The sequence below is a fragment of the Uloborus diversus genome, chromosome 1 (assembly GCF_026930045.1).
Source record: "Uloborus diversus isolate 005 chromosome 1, Udiv.v.3.1, whole genome shotgun sequence".
Lineage (NCBI taxonomy): Eukaryota > Metazoa > Arthropoda > Arachnida > Araneae > Uloboridae > Uloborus > Uloborus diversus.
Genome location: NC_072731.1, coordinates 59,571,235 through 59,586,807, shown reverse-complemented (window position 1 = coordinate 59,586,807; position 15,573 = coordinate 59,571,235). Strand labels below are relative to the sequence as shown.

Below are 15,573 nucleotides of genomic sequence, written 5' to 3'. Positions count from 1 at the left end.
AAAATGAATAAAAGAGATCTTAGTTTTTCTCTGCATCTTCGTAAACAGCCTGTTATTGATAAAACAAACTTGAGAATTGGAATAAAAATAGTACAGTGAAACCTGTGTAAGTTGACCACTTGCGGTTCAGCACTTTGGCGGTCAACTTAGACAGGTGGTAAACTTATAAATGGCGGTAATGTTTTTTTTTTTTTTTTGTCATTTATTGCATCATGTATTCATTTTTTGAGGAGTTCACCCTTACTCTTTCTATTAAACTCACTTTCAGTGTTTAACATTATTGAAAGTGAAACAATAATTAAAAATACCAATTAGTATTTTTAATAATAAACAAAAAATAATATTGTTATTTTTTCCTTGTTTTTAACTATATTAGACACTGTAGGTTTAGAAATTCTATATATGCCAGCTAATTTCCTCTGGATTTCTCCATTTTCATCTAATTTTAATATTTCATACTTTTTATTAATCTCAAGTTCAACTAACTTTCTTTTTGAAGCCTTTTTATGTATAGCACGAAGAGTAACAAGCTCGACTCTCCCAGTTCATAAAGGCAAAATTAAAATGTCCTATCTCTTAATCCCTTGCACCAGAAACATGTAACTTGACTCATTAGCAGCCCAGATCTGTGTACCCGCAGTGGGAGGGGTCCGCGTCCTTAAAGGGGCTAATGACCCTAGAAATTGAAGATAAAATAGAAAAAAACTAGCACTAAGACTTATACACTTTACAAATAGACACTACTGGCCACTAGGGAGGGGCCCAACATATTTTGTTGCAAAGAAGCCCAAAATAACTAGATCCGGGCCAGCTCTTTTTGCACAATTCCTATCTTGCCATAACATATTGCAACTGAAAGAAAAGATTTTGAACTTTTCTACTGACACCTATTTTCATTGAACAGAGAACAAAAAGCTATCTCAAATAGAACAACAAATGAAAAGCAAGTTTAGAGAGCAGCATAAGCTCGTATTAAAGAGCAGCATAAGCTTTATGCTGATGTTTAGTTAGTAAAATGCTAGTCTGTCATCAAAGCATTAAAAACATTCTTGGAAAGCTATCAAATAATAATAATAATAATAATAATAATTAATAAATAATAAAATAAAATAATTTGCTGAAGAAAGTTTAAAAAAATAAACCAAGTGGTCAACTTACAAAGTTTTTTTTACAATACTTCAAACCAAATTCGGCGTACATTAGTGGTCAAGATAGACAGGTGGTCAACTTACAAGGGTGGTCAATTTTACAGGTTTTACTGTATTTTCAGTTAAGAAAGAAAGAGAGAGAGAAAAGAAAGTCAGAGAAAGAAAAATAGATTTTGTATTTATCCGAGAAAGAGATTCATCACCATATTTTAAAGAGAGGGTAAAGGACCATAGTGGTTTGGGGGACCTCTTTGTCTATCACAGAATTCTGTAAATTATTAATCATGGGCATTTATGAATCCCTTTCGGTCCCCTCATAATTGTGACATGGTAAATTCACTACTGGCAGAATGAATAAAATTTCTTCTTTAAGGAAGTTTTTTTTTTCAATTAACAAATCATTGTTTAAAAAATAATTCTATTTTTTTGTAGTTGTAATTCTATGCATAATTCTTTATATACTTAGGAACTCCTTACGTTCCTTAGGAAAATGGGGCCCCAGGCGCAGGCCTAGTCGGCCTATGCGATAATCAGGCCCTGGACAAAACATGGAGTGCAGTGGAACACCAAGAAAAGCTCATAAAATCAACTATATTATTACAACATACGTGTAGAGTGGCATAAATAGGGTTGCCATTCAAATTTTGCTTCAAAATAGTTGCTTTAGTAGCCTAAATTTCAAAAAAAGTCGCCTAAATAGTCTCCTCAGCACAATGATTAAGTTGCTTTCTTCACCCATTTAGTTGCTTTTTCCAATATCTTTTAACTATTTACTAACTCAAAAAATATTAATGTAACAAAATCACACAACAGAAAATCTTAAAACATAGCTATTTATAGTAAATGCAAAAAAAGAAAAAAATCAAAACTTAATTTCTCAGATCTAACATGAGTTTTAACATCATTCAACATTTTTTACTGGAACTACTACTTCAAAAAAGCAACTCTCAGAATAGTAATGAAGTTGATATTTCCAATATTTTTTAAATACTTACAAATTCAAAAAAATACATTGTGTCACACAATCAAAAGATGACTACCTATAGTAATTACAAGAAAATAAAAACTTATTTTCCCAAACATAATATTTTTTTTCAAGATGAACTTGGTTCATTCAGCATTTTTTAATGGTACTAATAATAATAGAATTTAATGAAGATCTTTTTTTTTAAAGTCAAGGCAAAGGAATTATAAATTGAGTTTGAGTGTGATTAAAACAGAGATTTAAACACCGTATGATTAAAAATCTTTCATTTAACACTTTGATGACAAAATAGAAAATTTAGTTATTTTTTTATTTTTTAGCTATATAAATATCAATCAAACTTGATTTTCTTTTGTTAACAATATGGTTTAGCTTTGTTTCTTTCCGTTCTACAGTTCTTTCTTTTTCTCGTAACTTCTCTGCACCTTCTATCATCCCCTGTGCTACTCTAATTTCTAACAAATCATTAGCTGATTTTAGTCGTTGATTTGCTAATTTTAATAGCGAATCTGAAGATTCTTGATTGGATTTCTTTTCTTGAGCAGCTATTTTTGCTTTGTCTTCCAGTTGTTTAATTGATTGTGCTTTGCTCTTTATTTCTTCTTCTCTCTGTTTCTCTTTTTCAATCATCTCTTCACGTTCTTTGTTTTCTTTCAAAGTCTGCTCCTTCAACTTTCTTTGTTCTTCCAGATAATTTTCATACGACTTGTGTGCCTCATATGCCAATTTTAAAAGTTCCTTTGTTATTTTTACCTCGCCTACATGTTGGTATTTCGTCAAAGCGTCTTTTATAATAAGTCTTTCATTAAGCATCCGCTCAGACATTTTTGACTTATCTTCAGCTAGGATTCTTTTTGAAATAGAGAATCCTCTCTCCACGTCTCCATTTCCATGAGACAAGCATAAACTAACTTTGACAAGTTTATTAAGTAAAGGATATTTTTGTTGTCCAAGAGGAGTTCTCATTTAAAGCATCTCTCCAAAAATGATCAACTCTTTCATGCTGATCATTAATAGATGGGGAAGAAAATTCTGATTGTAATGCTTTCCACTCATCTTTCACAGATGCAGAATCCACTTCAAGGAAGTTTAGGGCCTTTGCTAGCAACCCAACAAGCTTTAAACTGTTGTCTGTGGAAATCAGTGCTGGTTGCAAACACATGCAATATATAAAAATATTAGAACTTTTAAATTGTGTAGCGAGATAATTATGTGCTGCCATATAGTATCTTTGAATTTTGTAAAACACATCAAGTCTTTCTTTTTCCTTTAATGACTTAATGGTTGCTGTGGTTTTATCGCTGCAATCTACTGCAGATGCTTGGCGAAGATTTTCTACATTTACCAGATCTTAAGCACTTGTGTCAGGCTTGCATATTCTTCCTTTCAGCTTCTGTAAAATATTAGTGAACTTACTGTAAAGATGGATTAAAGGTTCTGAATGCAAGAAAAGAGTTTGAACTTCACCAAACAAGTCTGCACTTTCAATTACGAAAAGTAGTTCAACCTTTATATCTACAAACTTGATGGATTTGATAATTTGTTTGTATTTTGCTGTTTTCATGATCTGTTTTGAATTGGCAGGAATAAAATTTAGAAAATAATCTTCTACGGCTGGCCATTGTTCTAACAACCTTTCACATGCAGGTCCTGCAGTTAACCACCTGCTGGATACATGTTTTAAAAAACGAACCCTAGGAACATTCTTTTTTAAACTGTATCGTTTGATAATCTTCCCACCTAGAAGGAAACTTTTTGAAATAGTAATAAATGTCAGTAACTAATTCGCATGCAACATCACCATATTCATTTAATCCTTTCAGAAAGGTATTATTAACAACATGTAAATTACATGTACCAACATCTAACAGCCCATATCCTCTTACTTCAATTAATGAACTGTTTAAAATATTCCACACTTTTTTATTTACATGGGGGCCATCCGTTGACAGCATTATCAATTTTTGAACAGCCAAATTGGAAGAATTGAGCACTTTCATAATTTCTTTAATTACATCTTCAGCAATAGCATGTCCAATGAAGACACTTTGCAAGTGCTTACACACTATTTGAGTCCTATCTGCTGACCAATATCTTATTTTAAATTGCAATTCTTTCTTATCAGCATGATTTGTAGTCTCATCAAATATTAATGAAAATTAGGACTGTCCAATATCATTCAAAAGTTCTTTCCTGAAATAAGGCCCAAGCGCATCAGATATTAAATAGGACAACTTTGTCCTACCTAAATTAAAATGTCCCGTTACTGCTGGAAACATAACTGGAAACACAAATTTCAAGTCATCTGAGGTAGCTGCAGCCATGTTACATTGCACAGATTTTAATGCTCATATCATTTTCATACTACTATTTAAATGTAATAATTAAGCAATAGCTGTACAGTCGAGTCCCGACTTACGCGAGGGATGTGTTCCAAGACTCCTCGCGTAAGTCGAAATTTCGCGTTGTGGAGAAATATACGTATACATTTCTTTTAGAAGCATACCAAATTCGTATTGACTCTTATAAATACCCGTTACTCGAAAGTTTCTTACACAAAAAACTGAATTTTTACTGTATTTAAAAAATAAAAACTGTTTTATTCAACATGAATAAAACATGATATAAATTTGTTCAATGTTCAAGCATATCGATAATCTTGGGTTTTTTTTTTTTTTTAATCAGAAACTTTCTCTTTCTTCCCATCTTCACAAGCTTTAGATAAAGATACCACTAAGGTGCCATTATATTTCGTTAACTTTAATATTTAGAATGAAAAAAAAATAAATAAATGAAAGATACTGAGTGGTTATTTAATCCACTAACAACGCAATGCGTAGACTAGTTTGGGGTGGGAATTTTCGCTGTCAGTGATGCTTAAAGGGATATAATAACATTCACGAAATCAGTATTTAGTAGCCAATAACGAAGCCGATACTTAATTCCAAAAAAAATTGTGTTGTGGACGAAAAATTCTCGTTGGCTCTAAAATTCGTTACTTGTGAAAAATTCGCGTATAGCCATTTCGCGTAAGTCGAATCGCGTTGTAGCGGGAGTCGACTGTATAGGGAAAGTAATTAATGTAATCGGTAAAATGTCTTTTGAAATAAGCAAAGTAAACAACAAACTAGTATAGGGAAGGGGGGGGGGTGCACATGTGAACATGGCATCATGGCAACGCCAAGCAAAACATCATAAAAAATTATTAAATAATGCAGGGCCAGTTCTACTTTTTAGCCTAACTTTTAGGGCAAGGACCCAGTTTATGTTCCAGTAGTGACAAGTTTTTTGTTTTAGCAGATGCTGATGTAATGTTATCAGACTTCTACATGTGAAAACATATTTTAAATTACTTAATAAGCTAAACTTAATTATTGCAATCCAATACATGAACATTCAAGTAAATTTATGACTGTTGTTAATTGTAAATTCAATTTTCATTTCATTTTTTTATTTTATATTTTAGTGCTATTAGTGATCACTTGAAGCAGTTTCCATCTAAAAGGAGTCAAATTTTCATTTTCATATGAATTTCTCCTAGAGTTCAATTTTTAGTTACGTTCATTTCTATGTGAACTTTAAAAAAACAAGAAAATTAAATTAGAGTAGCTTTGAAAATATTTACTTTGGAAATAAATTTGAAGATAAACAAGTTTGCTAGTTTGAAATTTCGTTTTTGTACGAAAATACGTAACCAATAACAACCTAAGAACAAAGTTTAAAAAAAAAAAGAAATTATTGAAATAAAAATCAAAATAAATTGCTTTAAGATAGCATAAGTTAAAATACCTAAGACCATTTAAAAATTTTAAAACACTGACTGGATGCTAAAAGATTGAAATTTCGAGCACGGCAAGACATTTTCGGCGAAGCACGTGTTCGACGCTTGAGTGTTCGTTCTCTATATTTTCATTTCTATGTGAACTTCAAAAAACAGGAAAATTCAGTTCAAGTAGCTTTGAAAATATTTATTTTGGACATAAATTTAAAAGTAAGGAAGTTTGCTGGATTTAATTTTCGTATTTTTACGAAAATACGTAACTAATAACAACTTAAGAACAAAGTTTTAAAAAAATTAAGAAATTATTGAAATAAAAACCAAAATAAATTGCCCTAAGATTGCATAATTTAAAATATCTAAGACCTTTTAAAATAGTTCAAACACTAACCGGATGCTAAAAGATTTAAATTTCGAACACGGCATGCAATTTTCGGCGAAGCACGTTTTCGACGCTTGAGTGTTAGTTGAAAAATAGTTTAACTGGAACAAAATAGCAGTGAATAAAGGGAAAGTTCAAAAGAAGATTCTTTTAGCTCAGATCATCTTTCTCCCCCCCCCCCTTTTGCATTTGAATTCGACCTGAGTATAGATCGACGCGTTCGCCGCGGCGAAACGCTATTGGCTGAAAACTGTATGATGCAATCTCTATAGTGTGTTGGAATGCAACTGATTGGCTCAAAATCGTTCTTCCTATTTCTTTTTCAATGAATTTCATAAAACATGAAAAAATAGTCGCTTTTTATTGCAAAAAGTCGCCGTTTTTTTTAAATAGTCATTTTTGACCTGTTTTTTGCCAAAAAAGTCGCCAAGGTAAGAAATAGTCGAAAAAGTCGCCTTTTTAGTCGCCAATGCCAGCCCTACATAAATATAGTATACAAAACATACGAAAGAAGCAATTAAATGGCAATAATTGAAATTAGCTAAAATGATAAAGCACAAGTGAGAGTTGAAAAATTATTCGGAAAATCACGTTGAATTCGTTGAAAATAGAGACGGATTAAATGAAACAAAGGATAAGAAAACGGGAATGATAGAACATAGGGGATGATCCAAACATTATTCTAATCAAGAAAAAGCATCAGAGGTCTTGAAGAAATTATAATATTTTCCTTTAAAGTTTCTTAACCACCCCTAGACAAAGGTTTTGGGAACTTGGAGCAAATTGAAATAGTTTTTCAAATGGGGCGAATTGGATATTCGTTTTGAAAATTACAGCACATAAGAAAACAAAGTATTTCGTAATAAAACTTGCACTGAAATCTTATTCATTATATTAAGTAGTAAATTAATACCTGTTAAGAAAAGGGGTAAATTTTCACTTTGCCCCAAATATAGGGTATTAAAACATTTATGTTTTTCCAATGATGAAAAGTTAAATATTTTTCTACTCAAATATATTCTATTGGTTAATTAATATCTCCAGTAATTCAATACAAAAACTAAAAATATTTCAATCAAGTCATTTTTTGAAAAAAAAAAAAAGGGGAGGGGGTTCAAAATCTGTTAACCCGTTTAGGAGTTACGATGCCATAGACACACACAAAAAACTTATAACCTCTAACTCTAACCTCCTTCCTTTTTGCATCCGGTGATAAAAAGAACTCGCTAAGACTGCCTCGAATAGATTGAATAGTTACATGATCATACACTCAATAGATGGCAGCACAAAAAATGACGATTTAAATTACTTTCAGGAAATAATAAAAACGGTTGAATTTTAATACGTTAAGACAATCATAAGAAAGGCTAGTCATTTCAAAAATTTGTAAGGGGGGGGGGCAAAGGGTGCATATAAGGTATTCTTATAGTGTAGCGGAAAAAATATGCAGTGGACTCTCATTTTCCGCGGTTTTACTTTACGCGGATGAGTTTTGGTTTTACGCGGATGCGGCATTGGAAACAGATAGCAAGCCATACAGCAGAATCCCGACTTACGCGAGGGATACGTTCCATGACTCCTCGCGTAAGTCGAAATTTCGCGTTGTGGAAAAGTGTTGAGTATATGATTTTTTTATTAACAAACCCAATCATTTTAGACATTTTTAAACACTTTTTAAACTGTTTTAGACCATTTTTATATTACCGTTTCTTACATATAAAGAGCTTAATTTTTACCACATTTTAAAAAAAGCTGCATTATTCAACATAAAATACTGTTACGATGCACAAAATCATTGATCAATGGGAGAGAGAGAACTAAAAATAAAACAGTGCGGTACGTACAGTATGTAGTAATAATAAAGCACTGCACTGTAAGAGTACAGTAGATGCAATAAGTTACATTTATAAGTTAAAATTGAAAATAATGATTTATGCTACGCAACCTGATCGTCATTCTAATATATTTTAGCATATATCTGCTAAATATATTAGAATGAAAGCTACTGCAGATATATATAAAGATTCTAATATATATCTGCAGTAGCTTTGCATTTACTTTTATAACATTTACATCTATGGTATATATGGCCCTTCTTTCAGAGCCTCTATAATCAGCAATGCAAGAGCAGATTCCAGTTTCATATTGTTTGCATTTTTATTAAACACCACTCTGCGAGCTTAATATTAAAACTAAGGTCTGAACCTGTACGGATTGCCTTCTCTTGACTTTTAATTGTACGTATGAAAAATTCACTCATGCCTAATTGTCGTGCTACCTTCAACCCACTTTCTAGTTGTTCAAGCACATCAAGTATTTCTACCTTTTCTTAAATTGTCGCAAACTTTCGCTTTTTGTTTCTATCTTCAAACTTTAGATGAAACAGTGTGCCTAGGTGCCACCATATTTCATCACCTTTGATGAAAGTACATTAACGAAATCAAAGTGTTGTAGTCAATAACAATGCCGAAACTTAGTATCACGATTTCTTTCCAAATATTTTCGCTTTGAGAGCGAGAAATTTGCAATAGCTCTAAAATTCGTTGCTCCTGAAAAACTCGCGTTATAGCCATTTCGCGTAAGTCGAATCGCGTTGTAGCGGGAGTCGACTGTAATCTGCATTTTTGCGTGCCTATAAGCGAGCTGGAGTCACTGGAGACATCTTTTGCTATTGGTCCCACAGTTCTCTCCAGAAATTATTAAACTTACACAAAAAACATAAATATTGAGTTTTATAACGTATCTTTTGTTTAACGTTTCTTATCAAAAAAATTTATGCATTACAAATTCTGCAAATAATTCTCAGATAATAATTGTAAAAAAATTGTTCATCGTTCTATTTTTTTTTTTTTTTTTTTTGCTTAAAGGAAATAATACTTGAAGCAGTAGCTCCCCAGAAACAGTTTTAGAGAAGGTACACTTAAAACGTTCGCCATCTGATAGGGGTTCGTGGGCCCTCTTCCAGTGAAAATTTTGAAATTTTAGTCCTAAGAACGCAGTTTTAGACGGTCTCTGATGATGTTGCGAGAAAGAAAGATTCGGGAGCCGTCTGCGGAAATAAAAGTTTTAAAACACGATTATAGGCGATATTTCCTGACGGTAGGGTTAAGAGATGGGATTTTTGGGAGCTGCCGTCGCCGATTTTTTTGTAAAATAGATCTAAATCGATAATCCTTCCGCTAAATTTTTCAAAATTGAAGTTTCAAAAACGCAGTTACAGACAAACTTCGATAATGTTTCGAGCAGTGGGGTTCTGGGCTCTTCGCAAAAAATTTCGAAATTGAAGTCCTAGAAAACGAAGTTTCTAAGCGATATTCAGTGATTAAGGATTTAAACGCTCTCCGCTTAAATTTTTTCAAAATTTTGTTATTTTTTCATTTTTTTGATTTTCCACAGGAGCATTCGGGCTCTCCAGAATTTTTTTGTAATTAACATCTTAAAAACGTGACTGTAGACCATCATACTTGGTAACGTCGGGGGTTCTGCAATTTTTCAAAATTGAAGCTCCAAACAGTTATTTAAAACGATTCTCGATGTTATTAGAATGCAAGGTGTTAGGTAGTTCTTCCCTGGAAAATTTTCGAAACTCAAGTCCTGAAAACAAGATTTGAGACGCGCTTTAATTGGTGAAGGAAGGGGACTTCCGAAGCATAGCATTATGAAAACTTTCATACTTTTAAACCGACTAAAAGAGGGGAGTGGGAATAAAAGAAATAGGAGGTGTGGAATGTAATTAATTGATCAACAATCCGCCACGATTGAAAATTTTTATTTCAAGGTTCTTTTCAAAAGAAATTTAGATATTTCACGACATTCTTTTTTTTTTCTTTATTGAAATAACTTCGTTTTTTAAAGGTACGTTCTATTTTTCTCTTTAACTATAAGAAATGTTTTCAAAAACATTCTACTCAGCTTTCTGGGGGATCACAGGCCCTGTGCCTCCCGGCCCTCTCTGGTTGCGCCACTGAATTGTAGAAGCTTTAAACATAATGATCAACCTTACACCAAATAAATCCAAAAGACAATTTTAAATACAACACAACAAACACAACTGTTAACAAGTTTGTGTTCAAAGCGACTTATTTTGAAAGGTTACTAGAAAACAGATACGAAAAGCTAATACAAATATTTAAGAGACTGGAAATGGTCCAAATTGGATAAATTGTACAACTGGAACGCTGTATTGTACCATACTGTTGAGTCTTTAAAAATAAGTACGATAAAAAATATTTACTCAGTTCCCCAACTCGATTTTTTATGTAGTTAACTTCTCGTAGTCTTATAACTTCTTAGCATAACTTATAACCTGTAATGAAAGCCTTTAATTTTTGTATTTTGCCATAACTATCTTTACATCCCTGCAGTGCCGGATTTCAGATTTTTCAGAACAGGAGCAAAACCTATAATCTCCCCCATCTTCCTTCAAATTTTATATTGAAGTCCAAAGAAAAAGCAACAGACATAGAGTAAATTCCCTCCCCCCCATCGCCCAGAAGTTGCTACCCGGGCAACTAGGGAGGGGGCAAAGGGTACCGGCTAAGTACTGAAGGTAAGCCAAGGGCTTACTACCGCCTAGATCCGGCAGTGCAATTCCTGTATTCGTACGGTAGTAGGCATGAATTCATTTATTAAGCAGATCCTGTTTTCCTATTTCAAAGCATGAGCAGCTATTGAAATTAAAGTTTGTAAACAAATAGATGTTCTCTTTTTAGTTTGATGTCAACTCTGACCCAATGTCTTAAAACATAAAATTTTTGCATTCATTTAAATCTCGTTCTTTGTTGCATTATTATACGGGACTAGTTGGTGCAGTTATAAGTTATTAAACGCTTCCCCTAGGACGAGTTCCATCCAATCTATGTTAACTAACACTAAAAATTAATCCTTTAAGTGTCAACTACTCATATTTTTACCTTATTCTGTTTTCTGCAGTTTTAGATTTATTTGAGATTTTGTGTTTTGGAGAAGGACATTCCGAAGTTCCCCTTTATGAATCTTTTGCAATTCTCTCCTCGCTTTTCCTTCTGCCTTTCTTCAAGTTATATTTCTATAAAACAGAAGAATATTCCTGCACTCTGTTCTAAAAACTTTAGGTACACGTGGGATTTATGGTGGGAGGGGAACATTTCCCAGTCCCCCTCCGTGGATCCGCTTCCATATTTTCTAATCGCTTTGCCAGGAACCTTTTTGTCAAGTTCTAAAAAACGGATTTTTTTCCCTATACTTCGTTTTCTGAACAGTTTTAGGATCACTTGGATTTTTTTTTCTTGGAGGGGAGACGGGAACATTCCCCAGTTCTCCTCTTTAGATCCGCTTTTGCAATTCTCTCCTCGCTTTTCCTTGCGCCTTTCTTCTAGTTCAAGTTGTATAAAACAGGAGAATTTTTCTGTACTATATGTTGTGAAAAGTTTTTAAGTACACATGAGATTTTGGGGGAAGGGGAACATTCCTCCGGTTCCTCTCCATGGATCCGTCTCTGCTATAGTTTGATCGCTTTTCCTGAAGCTTTTCTTCAAGTTCTATAAAACAGAAGAATTTTCCTGCGCTCTGTTGTGAACATTTTTAGGTATATATGGGGTTTCTGGAAAGAGGGGAGCATTCCCCTAGTTCCCCTCCGTGGATCCGCTTCTGCTGTTGCCTAATTGCTTTTCCTGTTGCCTTAGTTTACGTTCTGAAACACTTAAACCTTTTCCTGTACTCGGTTTTCTGGACAGTTTTAGGCACACTATTTTTTTTTATTTTTTAAGGGGGGGGGGACATTCCAGCAGTTTTCCTTTTTAGATCCGCTTTTGAAATTCTCCCCTCGCTTTTTCTAGCGTCTTTCTTCAAGTTCAAGTTTTAAAAAACGGGAACATTTTCCCGTATTCTGTTCTGAGATTGGTAGACTTAAGTTTTGGGGGCGGGGGATGTTCCCCCAGTCCTCCTTACCTCCATGGATCCACGCCTGCCCAGTGAGGACACGGATATCGATAACAGACAACCATAAACTTTCTCATTTAAAAATTTGAGCCATCCCTTGCCAATAGCAAAAGATTTTTTAGTGAAGGAAGATCCAGTCAAGGAGAAGAAAAAAGAAAAAAACCCTACAGAGAAAGATTATTTATGACTGCCAAAATCTATCACAACCAGCTCTTTTAAAAAAAAAAAAAACTTAATTAGTACATGTTTTTTTTAAGCACGTTCTGCATATGTTTTGAAATAAGTACACATCAAACTATAGATTTTTCGGTCCCTAGAACAGAGTTTTTTTTTTTTTACTTATGGAACCTTACCCTGTATTAACACCAATATTAGGTCTTAATTTACGTGATTTTGATTTATGCGGTAATAAAACTGTATTCACAAATACGGGTGTGTACTGTATTCACAAATGTGTAACTACATTAAAAAATTCTAAAATACGGGCGGGGGGGGGGATTATCCCCACCCCTCTCCTTAATCCCCCAATGGCGTGCCTGTGGCTAGACTACATAATGAACATTTTAAATTCATCAATGTAACCCACAAAATATAAGTAATATCGGAAGCATGAAACGTGAATTACCAAAAATCTGATGTTTGAAGTTTTTCATTTGTTTTTCTGCGAATCAAAATTGTTTCAATAAATTTCAACTATCAAACGGCACGACCTTTAGAGTCACCCATGTGGATGAAACTCTGGATTTAGGTCAATTCGCACTAGATGTGAACCCAGGTTATGCGGTTTGACTGCATAGGCCCTAGTTCGGCTGCAACGGGGGTCCAAAGTTGTTATTTGAGTCCAGAAAAACAATGGTTTTTATTTTGAAATTAAACTTTTTTTTTACCCTTTTCTTGCATTTGCATTATAGTATGACAGGGGCGGCATTTCAGCACTTCATTGGGGGGGTTGAGTTTCGTAAATATGAATTGCCTCAGTATGGAACCAAAACACATATTGGCTAACAGCAAGTTATCATGATATGGGTTTAAAATTAATAAAAATAAGTGTTCAAAAACAATTTAAATTTTTATGAAAAAACTTGTAGTTCGTTTTATAGTATGTTATCATACGAAGTGTTTTGGTACTATAGTTTTCACCTTTTAATGAAGTTTTGATGCTTGATTTTTAAAATACGGAAAACAGGAAATTTTGTTACTAATCCAGTAATGCCAGTGTCATGCTCTTTTTTCAGCAAAGATTTTTTCCTCATTTTGCTTCGAAAATAATTCTCTAACCTCCTGAAACACGAAAATGATTTTTCTCTACGAGCTGAACTGATTGGAATAGCTGAAAAATTATTGATGTAACAAAGTTAGTATGAAAACGCTCCTTTCACACCTTGCTCTTCAAAATCACCCAGGTAACTTTAAAAATTGTGATGACCTTCATATTTCATCATTGAAGAGTCCATTCTAGGCTAGTCTCTAAACAATTCTTCTTGCCTCATGCTATAAATTTTACTCATAATTGAAACAATTTATTTTTGTTTTCAACATCCAATCCAGATAATATAGAGCCAACAATACAGGAAAACAGTCAAACTTCCATATATCTAACTTCCACATATCGAAATTTTTTATCTATCGAAATCCCAGCAAACTTCTATGTTCATTACATAGAAAAATTGTTTCTGTACATCGAAAAAATCTCTACATATCGAAAAAAAATCAAGACATTCGTAGATTTTTTTTTTCTATTTTAGACTGTTTGTCTCATGAAAAATGAAGGTTACGGGAGAAAATTATGTTCACTAAAGGTTGCTACGAAACTCATAAAGAATCTGAGGTTGAGGGGTGTGTAGATAGATCGTTGTTCCGTTCTGGAGTTCTTCAATTCCCTCAAGTTTATTTCAAGTCTTAGTTGTAACCAGTAGCACTGTAGTTTCAAGCTATCCCTTTTGTCTATTAATTATCATTCCTAGTCTTTTTAGCTTCAGTAAAAATCATTCAAGTTGAGTAGATTAATGTTTTACTTTTCTCTCGATTACATTGTCAAAACGAAAATCCTTAATGTTGCGGATCAAGTTGAATTGCCGAAGAATGAAGATGTATGAAGGAGCAAAAATATGTAATTTCTGTTAATTTTTTAATTATTAATTTTCATTTAATCCGATGCTAGTATAAATTATAAATAGGGTTTCATACGCGAAAATTAGCTTTAATTTTAATCTTTTAGGAGATTTTTACGATAAAATAAGATCGTTTCCATATATCGAAATTTCTATATATCGATTTTTTCCCGGAAATTTGCTACTTCGATATATGGAGGTCCAACTGTATTTATCATCAAATCTTGTGTTAATTTCATAAGAAACTGAATCTATATTATTTTATACAATACGTTAAACCAATGCTTGACTTTACATCATCATGTGCATTTTAATCACCTCTTCTAAATTCATTTGAATATTCTTTGCACCTTTTTAAAATTCTCTTGGAGTAAGATTTTTTTTGAAAAGATCCACGCTTGGCTAAAATATACATCCACGTGAAATTTATAAATACTTTCAATTGTAGCTTAAATTGAAGCTTGAACAGTCTAAAAATTAAGTTTAGTTGATTGAAGATATTTTCATAGAGTAAAGCATTGTTCAAAAACTCTCCGCAATAGAAACAAAAACGAATAAAATTTCCAATGAAGACATGGTAAAAAGGACATTAGCTTCTTCATTATTGAAAAAAAATGTTTTTCCAAAATCACTGCTTGTTGTCTCTTGAAGACCCTCTAGTGTCACCTTGAGATTGCATTGTTAAAGAGCCCACAGAAAAAATATTTGTTGATGTGAGATATCGACACGAATCGTGAGGGGTCGTCGTTTGCAAGTTTTGCAACATTTGCTTGCAATCGATCAGTGTAATTCGTGATAAAAACAGATTATTTTGCTATTTTGCCCTCACGATTCGTCGCCTGTGTCCAAGAATTGTTGAAATTCTGCTCATTAGAATGCTGATAAGTTTCTAAATTTTTAAGATATTGAACTGGAATTTTTTCGGTACTTGAGGAATTTAATTGGGTTTTAGCTTATGAAAGTTTTAAAATTGCTATCTTTCGCACTTGCGCAGCAAAAAATTAATTGCTTTAAATGTTCATATTTTATCGAATTTTCAATATTTAAATTTAAAATTTTAGTATAACTCTTCTCTTGTATGCTGTTCAGTTTTCTGAAAATTTGGTAAGTTTTGATGGAATACTTTGCGTGTAATGAGCCAAAAAACCTTCAAATAAAATTCGTAGTTATGGAAAAAAATGCTCATATTTTTGTAAACATAAGCGATACTTTCTCGAATGAAAAATAATTGTACATACAAAAGCTACCTA

The 15,573-nt window shown here is 33.0% G+C and overlaps 1 pseudogene; it reads right to left on the bottom strand.

The window, feature by feature from the left end:
* Positions 1-2,442: 2,442 nt before the first annotated feature.
* On the bottom strand, positions 2,443-4,490 carry LOC129221971 (uncharacterized; annotated as a pseudogene).
* Between the last annotated feature and the right edge of the window lie 11,083 nt (positions 4,491-15,573).